Here is an 11,769-nt window from a genome sequence, read left to right on the forward strand (position 1 = left end):
AATCCCAGTGCTTAGAACATAAGACACAAGTCTTAGAACATTAGACACATAGACATGTGATATTTGTTGAATGACTTCGAGACTGAAGCAGAAATGTGACCACCCGTCTCTCTTGTCAGAGTGTTTCAGTCAATAGCTCCCCGTTGCTCTAAGGACAAAACTAAAGCCCCTTCAGCATATTTACAGACTGGCAGTAATTCACTTTCTGGTCTTACACAAGCCAACTTCCCCCATCACCATGAGTTATTATAAAAAAGGAACTTATACGATGTAGGAAAAATAAGAAATAGTAGAGTTGATAGCGCTGTGATGAAGAGGGACAAGGACAGGAAAGTGACCTGTTTAAGGAAGAGCAAGCGTGCCAGGCGTGTATTATTCTGGTGCCCACTATCCCCCCACCACCTTCCTGGACCCACACTACCTACCTTTGGAGGAATGGCTTCTCTTCCTCCCAATGGACAATATTTGCTGAATGAGTGAGAGGAAATACAAGGAGTCAAACAAACAAATTCAGTGGAAAAAAGAGATGGTTAGTGGATCTTGGCAAGAAGGAAAGCAAGTACTTCCAGATGTTATTGGTGTCAAAGAAAACCAGAATCAGACACAGGGTAAAGAGGTGACAGCAAATTTCATTCAGGAACTACTACAATAGAAGAACAGGAGCCCTGAGTGTAGACCTGAGCTTCAGTTCCAATCGAGCCTGGACGAGTGGGGATTCCCAGCCTAGGAAGAACAGCAGGGAGGTCAGTGAGTAGAAGATGACTAAGAGGGACATCAAGGGCAAGGGAGGCATTCTGGCTAAACCACGTAGGGCTCTCGCTAAAGGTTGTTAAAGTGAAGGGAAAACAATTTTCCTCTACCCTTCTGAGTTTTTGACTGAGGTCCCTGTAATAAAAGAGAGAAAAATAAACAGATGTATTAGCATGTATACCTCCATAAGGACATGGGAGATACCCAGGGGAAAGAAAAAAAGAGTAACTCCCTGAGGGGACTCAAAATTCAGTATTAAATACTACCTGAATAGGGAAAGGGGAGGGAAGAGGCCAGGTATGGAAAGTTACCCGGGAAAGTACAGTAAATAAGCGCAAAGTTTGCGATGCAGATTTAAGTCAGTTTTTTCCCACCACTGGTAAGATTGTCTTGTGATTTTGAGGTCAGCTTTATGGAGGTATAACTGACACATCATAAGGCATTTAAAGTATACAGGTGTTGCTTGGATACACAGATACATTGTGACAATTCCCCCATCAAGTGAATTAACACCCCATCATCTCACACAGTTAACCTATTTTGTGCGTGGAAACATTTAAGGTCTACTCTCTTGGCAAATTTCAGTTGTAGAATACAATCTTATGGACTATACTCACCATGTTATTTTTTAGGTCTTCAGACCTCATTCATCTCAAAACTGAAAGTTTATACCCTTTTAACCTGTGGCCCCTGGCAACCACTTTTCTGTTTCTGTTTCTGTTTACAAAAGTGTGATTTGCCAACTTAAGGTAAGTTATAGATAGCTTGAGAGAAAAGAGAAAAAAAAATATTTCCTTAATCTGGAAAACAAAACAGACAAGAACTGGTAATATCATCCAGAAGCAGAAAAATACCACACAACTCTAACATACATATAGAAACATATATAAACCACACAGACAGACACAAAAAGAGATCTTACAGTTTTCATTCTAAAGTTTTAGGGTGTCTGGGTGGCTCGGTCGCTAAGAGTCTGCATAATGCTCAGGACATGATCTTAGGGTCCTGGGATTGAGCCCCACGTCTGGCTCCCTGCTCAGTGGGAAGCCTGCTTCTCCTTCTCCCAGTCCTGCTGCTTGTGTTCCCCCACCCCTGTGTGTCAAATAAATAAATAAAATCTTTTAAATAAATAAGTAAATACATCAATATAAATAAAATAAAATAAATTCAAAAAAAAAATTTTAGCCATGAGACATGTGCAATACTATAAGGCTCATCAGTTTATAAAAGGACAGTTGGGGGGCTCCTGGGGGGCTCAGTCAGTTAAGCATCTGCCTTTGGTTCAGGTCATGATCCCAGGGGCCTGGTGGAGTCCTGCATCAGGCTCCCCGCTCAGTGGGGGGATCTGCTTCTCTCTCTCCCTCTGCTCCTACCCCTGCTCCTGCCCACTCAGCCCCTCTTAAATAAATAAAGTTTTTTTTTTAATTCAAAAAAATAAAAGAACAATTGGATCCACATTGTGTTTCTGGTGGATGGAGCAGGTTAAGGTTACCTGCCGTTCTATGTGATAGATGTTTTCGTGATGCATCCCACAGAATCTCAGAACCTGCCTCCTGGATCTGCAGACACACAGGCAGGCTAAGGAATGATGTTTGTTACACTCATGCTGTGTGAATAACCTTGGAAGCCTCGTTATTTGCAATATAAGATTGGCCTCCAGGTCAGAACTGAAGAACCTTCTGTTCTGGACACCAAGAGCTACAAATCCTGTCTCACATCCCCACTGGCTCCAAGCTGGGCTGGCCCCCCAGAATGGAATCCAGGAGGGGAGGCAGAGACACATAGGCCAGGTTCCTTAAAAATATAAAAACATGATAACATAAAAATGTAGTTCACTCCAAATTGCATGTAGGCAAACAAATGTTTATCTTGAAACCCTGTCATTTACCCTATAAATAGGGCCCTCCCGCAGATGGTCGGCTGGAAGTCTCACCTGAGGGGAGGACTCTGCTGAGGCCTCTTAATGGGGACTCCCACCTGGCTGTCTCCAGGGGACTTCCCCAGCTGATAAGGTTGGATGTTGTAAGTACCCGATTTGATGTAACCTTGCCTTATTCTCGTTTATTGCCTACTATTACCCTCATCTATGTGTAGAGATTCCTTTCTTCTGCTGCTTCTATTAGGTTTCTATAATAAAGATAACATGTTATTTCCTTTTCGAAACTGAAACACTGCTATTATAAATCCTTTGTTCAGAACACCTGCTCTGACGGCCAAAGCCTTTTACTAATATTTGTAGAAGAGCTTTTAAGATTTTTTATTTACCTAGCTTCCAAAGAGCTCCTTTTTCCTTTTCAGCCTCAGTAATTCCTTCTGGAGGTCTGTGTGTTCCTTGGGAGCCTCTGGTAGAAGATAAGGGGTCAGAAGTTCCAGTGACTAGGGACGCCTGGGTGGCTCAGTTGGTTAAGCAGCTGCCTTCGGCTCAGGTCATGATCCCAGCGTCCTGGGATCGAGTCCCACATCGGGCTCCTTGCTCGGCAGGGAGCCTGCTTCTCCCTCTGCCTCTGCCTGCCACTCTATCTGCCTGTGCTCACTCTCTCTGTCAAATAAATAAATAAAATCTTAAAAAAAAAAAAATTAAAAAAAATAAATAAAATCTTTAAAAAAAAAAAATAGTTTAGAAGTTCCAGTGACTAAAGGGAGCTGGGGGCCGAAGTGAGGAGGGAAACATCTGGAAGGGATAGACAGAGCCATGGAGGAGGTGAGGTCTGGAGGGGGATAGACCAAAGGATTCCAGGAAACTGGATGATCAAAGGGAGCAAGAGGAGAAAGGAAGAGTAGAAACAACAAGAAGGAGGAACCATTTTTGGGGGGTGGGGATCTTAAGTTTCTGAAAGAAGCCAAGGAAATCCTCAATGACACCGCGTCAACACGGAGGATGTGGACAGACTGATGGAGGATAAAGTCAGCAGGAGTTCAAGAAGGGGGTTACAGTGGACTGAGAAGTCCCCACGTGACGAACAGAATCAAATACAATAGGTATTAAAAAAAACAGCTCCTATCAGGCTCTGAGTATCAACTACCAATGAGACCAACTTTTCTGATCATAGAACTCTTTTGGAAACACCTGCATGCCTCCGTGGGTTAAGGGACTGGCTCTAGATTTTGGCTCAGGTCCTCATCTCAGAGTTGCGAGATCCGGCCCTGCATCTGGCTCCACACTCAGCGGGGAGTCACCTTGATGCTCTCTCCTCCCACTACCACTCCCCCTACTCGCACACCTAGTCTCTCTCAAATAAATAAATAAATCTTTAATAAAAACTCCTTCAAATAACATCAGATTTCAGCTGAGACAAGTAGTAAATATTCCCGGCAGTATTAAACTCCTTTTCTTTTTCAAATATGTTTTTCATCCTCTTTCTTTTAAACCAATGTATACTTACCATCCTTCACATCCTGGTATAGAGAGGCAGAGACCCTCACCCATGGAGATTTCAATTATAACTGTAACTGGGAACTAATTCTCAGTTTTCAGAGCTTCACTTTCCTGTGATTTCTGTTTCTTGAAAATAATTAGCTTAAAGTAATCTTTATACCAAAGAACCTTATTTTGCAGTTGATATATTCCACAATCCTTCACAGGCCAGAGTGATGAGATACTGAGGGTGGAGAATGAAGAACTAAATCATACCTCAAGGGAGGAGATTTTCACTTTTCACTCACCTGACCAGCAGGATTCTGCTTTAGCAAGAACGTTTCCTAAAACTGGACTAAACACACCAAGGACAGAGTCCAAGATGAGATGGGGGTTTCAGGGCTTAAAGGAGCCTGAATAAATTGAGTTCAAGGATGACCTCTTTGTCACTTGTCAGAGGATTCTGTCAGAATAATTGGTGAGCTATTTATTTATTTAAGCCACTGTCACTGCTTGTGATGAAGTTTTAGAATATAAGTGAGGTTCAGTGGGGTAAGGTCTAGAGACCACAACCAAGAAAAAATTCTTGAGGAGTCTTTGGTGCAAAATGATGGTTTGTTAAAGCATGGGAACAAGACTCGTGGGCAGAGAGAGCTGCTGCCCTGGGATTGTGAGGGGTGGCAGGTTTAGTACGCTGGGGTTGAGGGAGGTAAGGAAAAGGGAGGTTTCAAAAGAACTTTCTTATGCTAAAGAGTAACTACAAGATGCCTGAGGCCTTGCCTTTGCAAGGTTAAGGTTATTTTTCCGCCTCTAGCAAGGCATTAACATCAAGATAGTTGAGAGATTGGGGGAAGAAGGTCACACCTGTCCCACCCAAGAGTGGGGGTGGGGAGAGATGGCAGGGTGTCCGCTTATGCTTTGTCTTCAGCTGGCCTTCTGTTCCCTCATCACTTGGAAGATCAGTCCTGAAATCCAGAACCTATAGCTGAGGATACAGGGCTGCTTGGCACTTATGAGCTCTGGGAGGAGCCTCAGTGGCTCTGGGAGTACTCCCTGCCCCCACTCTACCCTGTGGCCCACAGCCGGAGGAAGTCAGCCAGGACAACCTAAGAGCCCGAGTCCAGAACGCTTACAGCCGTATTCGCGCTGGCTGCTCAGTTTTGAAATCATGTCTGACTTTCTCCCCTGGAATCATGGATTCACTTGTAAGGATCCAATGCGCTAATATATGAAAAGCATTTAGAACTCTGCCTGGCACCTATAAACATGGAAACAAAAGTGTGTAAACAGAAAAATGTCTGAAAAAATACGTACCACATTCAGACCAGTTATTTCTGGGGAATGACATCGGGAAACGTAACTGGACATAATACATTTCTTAATTTTTTTTGTAATTAAAGGAGATGCAATAATTAGACAATGCCTATGGAAGATGTTGGTGATGATGATGATTTTGGCAAATAGTTACTATGTGGATGGTGCAGCAGAGTGGTTAAGGTACAAGAACTAAGATCATTTCTCCTGGTTTGAGTCCTGGCTTTGTAAGTCCCAAGCTACAGTATCTTGAGTTATTTTCCTGCTCTATGACCCTGAGTTTTCTCCCTGGGAAATGGGGATGGGGATGGGATATTACCTTGCAAATTGCATTGTGAAGCTCCAAAACGTTAATGCATAGGAAACACTTAGAATTGCTCCAGGTTGGAGCAGCTGGGTGGCTCAGTGGGTTAAAGCATCTGCCTTCAGCTCAGATCATGATCCCAGGGTCTTGGGATCAAGCCCTGCATCAGGCTGTCTGCTCAGCAGGAAGCCTGCTTCCTCCTCTCTCTGCCTAGCTCTCTCCCTACTTGTAATCTCTGTCTGTGAAATAATAAATAAATAAAATCTTTTTAAAAAAGGAACTGTGGGGCGCCTGGGTGGCTCAGTGTGTTAAGCCGCTGCCTTCGGCTCAGGTCATGATCTCAGGGTCCTGGGATCGAGTCCCGAATCGGGCTCTCTGCTCAGCAGGGAGCCTGCTTCCTCCTCTCTCTCTCTCTGCCTGCCTCTCTGTCTACTATGATCTCTCTCTGTCAAATAAATAAATAAAATCTTTAAAAAAAAAAAAAAAAAGGAACTGTGCCAGGCACACAGCAAATACTCCTCCCTTCTTAGCTAATGTTGGCAAGTCATCTGTGACCTTTTAGCACATTCTCAATCTTAGAGAAGAATGTGGGCTGGGATTTTTATACCAATGTAACTAGGGATCATAGGATAATAATTAGGTTTCAACTGGGGTTTTGTTGCCGGTGATTTATTTTGCTTTGGTATTTGGTGGGGTTTTTTGTTGCGGGGGGGGGGGGGTTGTTTGCTTCTTTTTAGTTTTTAATTAGGTTTTAAAACACAGAGAGAAGTTAAGAGACCAGCAGCAGACCCCCCTCTGCCCTTCATGTGTTTTGTTTGTTTATATGTTTGGTTGTTTTTAAAGATTTTATTTATTTGTAGGAGGGAGAGCACAAGCAGAGGGAGAGGGTGGAAAAGGAAGAAGAAGAAGCAGTCTCAGTGGGACTTAGTGCCAGTGATAGGGAAAACTGTACTCTAGGATGGCTGACCAAACCAGCAAGGGAATTCCAGTCCCTGTCTCAAAGCCCTTCTGGGTTCTTCTTTCCTACCCCATTTCCCACACATGCATCAAAAGTATGCAGAATGAGAAGGGTATAAATCCCCCTCCCTGCTTGTGTTCGGGGCTCAGACTTTTGGAGAACAACCTTGTCTGAGCCCACCGGGGTTAAATAAACCTCTGATCCTCCAAAGTCTCCAAGTGCCACTTGGTTCTTCTTCCAGGACTCAGTCCAGGTTCCACAACCCCAGGACCCTGGGATCATAACCTGAGCCAAAGGCAGACACTTAACCATCTGAGGAACCCAGGTGCCCCTTTCATATACTTTAAACACTTATTACTCTTGGGTCAATGGTCAAAGGAGCAAGACTGAGACAAAGCAAAGGTCAAGCAAAGCTTTATTTCAGCCAAGCATCAAGAATCAAACTGACCAGCCAGGGAGGTCTCTTGCAAAGAGGTGACGACCCTCTGCCTTACAGACTAGCTTTTAAGGGCAAAGGCCATGTGGTTGGGCCTGACCATGCACAGGTGGCCAATGAGATTGTAACACACAGAGAAAGCTACACCTGCTAGGTCACACATAAGTGACCAATTGAATTACAATTTATCCTATAGTAGATATTTGAACTAGCCTATCACCTTGGTCAGAATTGGCGCCCAAAAGTCACCCTAAGGAGGGAGGAGTCAAGATGGCGGAGAAGTAGCAGGCTGAGAGGACATCAGGTAGCAGGAGATCAGCTACATAGCTTATCTAAAGATTGCAAACACCTACAAATCCAATGGGAGATTGAAGAGAAGAACAGCAATTCTAGAAACAGAAAATCAACCACATTCTGAAAGGTAGGACCAGCGGAGAAGTGAATCCAAGCAACGGGAAGATAGACCACGGGGGGAGGGGCCGGCTCCCGGCAAGCAGCAGAGCAATGGAACACTAAATCAGGACTTTTAAAAGCTGAGGGACATGGCTCCAGAGGCTAAACCAGGGTGAAGCCCACGTGGGGTCAGCGTGGCCTAAGGTCCCGCAGGGTCACAGAAGGACTGAGGGTGTCTGAGTGTCACAGAGCTTGCAGGTATTAGAATGGGGAAGCTGGCTACAGAGACAGAGCGAGGAGTGAGCTCTCAGCTCGGGGTTACCTTGAACTGGTCGCAGGAATGGGTGAGCTTGGAGCGCAGCAGGAGGCCAGGGAGACAGGAGTGATTGGCGCTAATCTCTGAGGGTGCACTGAGGAGTGGGGCCCCGAGCTCTCAGCTCCTCTGGGAGGGAGACTGGGAGGCTGCCATTTTCATTCACATCCTCCGAAACTCTACGGAAAGCAACTCTACGGAAAGCGTTCAAGGAACAAAAGCTTCCAAAAGCAAACCTGAGCAGATTACTCAGCCCGGCATTGGTAAGGGTGATGCGATTCTGCCTGGGGCAAAGACACTTGAGAGTCACTACAACAGTCCCCTCCCCCAGAAGGTCAACAAGAAATCCAGCCAGGACCAAGTTCACCTACCAAGGAGTTCAGGTTCAATACCAAGGAGAGCAGCGGAATTCCAGAGGAGGAGAAAGCAAAGCACAGAACTCATGGCTTTCTCCCCATGATTCTTTAATCTTGCAGTTAAAATTTATTTTTTTTTTAATTTTTTTTCTTCTTCTCCTAATTTTTTTAACTTTTACCCTTGTCTTTTTTAACGTCTTTTAACTAGTTTATCTAATATATATATTTTTTTCTTTTTTATATTTTTTCCTTATTCGTTTTCTTTTTTTAATTGTTTCTTTTCTTTTTTTTTTTCTGAACCTCTTTTTATCCTCTCCCCCCCCCCCATGATTTGGGGTCTCTTCTGATTTGGTTAAAGCATATTTTCCTGGGGTCTTTGCCACGATTTTAGTATTTTACTTGCTTCTTCATATACTCTTACCTGGACAAAATGACAAGGCAGAAAAATTCACCACAAAAAAAAAAAAAAAAAAAGAAGAACAAGAGGCAGTACCAAAAGCTAGGGACCTAATCAATACAGACATTGGTAACATGTGAGATCTAGAGTTCAAATTGACGATTCTCAAGGTTCTAGCCGGGCTCGATAAAGACATGGAAGATATTAGAGAAACCCTCACCAGAGAGATAAAAGCCCTTTCTGGAGAAATAAAAGAACTAAAATCTAACCAAGTTGAAATTAAAAAAGCTATTAATGAGGTGCAATCAAAAATGGAGTCTCTAGAAGACCAGATGACACAGAATAAAGAAGCTGTGCAAAAGAGGGACAAACAGCTACTGGACCACGAGGGGAGAATTTGAGAGATAAGTGACACCATAAGACGAAACAACATTAGAATAATTGAGATTCCAGAAGAAGAAGAAAGAGAGAGTGGAGCAGAAGGTATATTGGAGAGAATTATTGGAGAGAATTTCCCTAATGTGGCAAAGGGAACAAGCATAAAAATCCAGGAGGTGCAGAGAACTCCCCCTCAAAATCAACCAGAATAGGTCCACACCCCATCACCTAATAGTAAAATTTACAAGTCTTAGCAACAAAGAGAAAATCCTGAAAGCAGCCCAGGAAAAGAAGTCTATAACATACAATGGTAAAAATATTAGATTGGCAGCAGACTTATCCACAGAGACCTGGCAGGCCAGAAAGAACTGGCATGATACATTCAGAGCACTAAACGAGAAAAACATGCAGCCAAGAATACTATATCCAGCTAGGCTATCATTGAAAATAGAAGGAGAGATAAAAAGCTTCCAAGACAAACAAAAACTGAAAGAATTTGCAAACACCAAACCAGCTCTACAGGAAATATTGAAAGGAGTCCTCTGAGCAAAGAGAGAGCCTAAAAGTAGTAGATCAGAAAGGAACAGAGACAATATACACTAACAGTCAACTTACAGGCTAAATACAATGGCACTAAATTCATATCTCTCAATAGTTACCCTGAATGTTAATGGGCTAAATGTCCCAATCAAAAGACACAGAATCAGAATGGATAAAAAAACAAAACCCATCTATATATTGACTATAAGAAACTCATTTTAGACCTGAAGACACCTCCAGATTTAAAGTGAGGGGGTAGAAAACAATTTACCATGCTAATGGACATCAGAAGAAAGCAGGGGTGGCAATCCTTATATCAGATCGTTTAGATTTTAAGCCAAAATAAGAGATGAGGACGGACACTATATCATACTCAAAGGATCTGTCCAACAAGAAGATCTAACAATTTTAAATATCTATGCCCCTAAAGTGGGAGCAGCCAACTATATAAACCAATTAATAACAAAATCAAAGAAACACATCAACAATAATATGATAATAGTAACGGACTTTAACACTCCCCTCACTGAAATGGACAATCATCCAAGCAAAAGATCAACAAAGAAATAAAGGCCTTAAATGACACACTGGACCAGATGGACATCACAGATATATTCAGAACATTTCATCCCAAAGCAATAGAAGACACATTCTCCTCTGGTGCACATGACACATTCTCCAGACTAGATCACATCCTCGGTTCTAAATCAGGTCTCAACCGGTATCAAAGATTGGGATCATTCCCTGCTTATTTTCAGACCACAATGCTCTGAAGCTAGAACTCAATCACAAGAGGAAATTTGGAAAGAATTAAAATACATGGAGACTAAACAGCATCCTTCTAAAGAATGAATGGGTCAGGGCGCCTGGGTGGCTCAGTGGGAAAAAGCCTCTGCCTTCAGCTCAGGTCATGATCTTAGGGACCTGGGATCGAGCCCCACATCAGGCTCTCTGCTCAGCAGGGAGCCTGCTTCCTCCTCTCTCTCTCTGTCTACTTGAGATCTCTGCCTATAAAATAAATAAATAAAATCTTTTTTAAAAAAAAAAAGAATGAATGAATGGGTCAACCAGGAAATTAGAGAAGAATTGAAAAAATTCATGGAAACAAATGATAATGAAAACACAATAGTTCAAAATCTGTGGGAAACAGCAAAGGCAGTCCTGAGAGGAAAATATATAGCGGTACAAGCCTTTCTCAAGAAACAAGAAAGGTCTCAGGTACACAACCTAACCCTACACCTAAAGGAGCTGGAGAAAGAACTAGAAAGAAACCCTAAACCCAGCAGGAGAAGAGAAATCATAAAGATCAGAGCAGAAATCAATGAAATAGAAACCAAAAAAACAATAGAACAAATCAAAGAAACTAGGAGCTGGTTCTTTGAAAGAATTAACAAGATTGATAAACCCCTGGCCAGACTTATCAATAAAGAAAAGAGAAAGGACCCAAATAAATAAAATCATGAATGAAAGAGGAGAGATCACAACTAACACCAAAGAAACACAGACAATTATAAGAACATACTATGGGCAACTCTACGCCAACAAATTTGACAATCTGGAAGAAATGGATGCATTGCTAGAGACATATAAACTACCACAACTGAACCAGGAAGAAATAGAAAGCCTGAACAGACCCATAACCAGTAAGGAGATTGAAACAGTCATCAAAAATCTCCAAACAAAAGCCCAGGACCAGATGGCATCCTGGGGGAATTCTATCAAACATTTAAAGAAGAACTAATTCCTATTCTGAAACTGTTCCAAAAAATAGAAATGGAAGGAAAACCTCCAAACTCATTTTATGAGGCCAGCATCACCTTGATCCCAAAACCAGACAAGGCTCCCATCAAAAAAGAGAATTACAGACCAATATCCTTGATGAACACAGATGCAAAAATTCTCACCAAAATACTAGCCAGTAGGATCCAACAGTACATTAAAAGGATTATTCACCACAACCAAGTGGAATTTATTCTTGGGCTGCAAGGTTGGTTCAACATCTGCAAATCAATCAATGTGATACAATACATTAATAAAAGAAAGAACAAGAACCATTTGATACTCTCAATAGATGCTGAAAAAGCATTTAACAAAGTACAGCATCCCTTCCTTATCAAAACTCTTCAAAGTGTATGGATAGAGGGCACATACCTCAATATTACCAAAGCCATCTATGAAAAACCCACCGCAAATATCATTCTCAATGGAGAAAAACTGAAAGCTTTTCTGCTAAGGTCAGGAACACAGCAGGTATGTCCATTATCACCACTGCTAT

The 11,769-nt window shown here is 42.5% G+C and overlaps 1 long non-coding RNA gene across 1 annotated transcript; it reads left to right on the forward strand.

The window, feature by feature from the left end:
• Window positions 1–2,678: 2,678 nt before the first annotated feature.
• On the forward strand, window positions 2,679–10,528 carry LOC131825779 (uncharacterized). The gene is made up of 2 exons (XR_009351300.1): window positions 2,679–2,772; window positions 8,538–10,528. It is a non-coding gene; the product is annotated as an uncharacterized LOC131825779 (long non-coding RNA).
• Window positions 10,529–11,769: the final 1,241 nt, after the last annotated feature.

This window comes from Mustela lutreola, chromosome 1 (genome assembly GCF_030435805.1).
Source record: "Mustela lutreola isolate mMusLut2 chromosome 1, mMusLut2.pri, whole genome shotgun sequence".
Lineage (NCBI taxonomy): Eukaryota > Metazoa > Chordata > Mammalia > Carnivora > Mustelidae > Mustela > Mustela lutreola.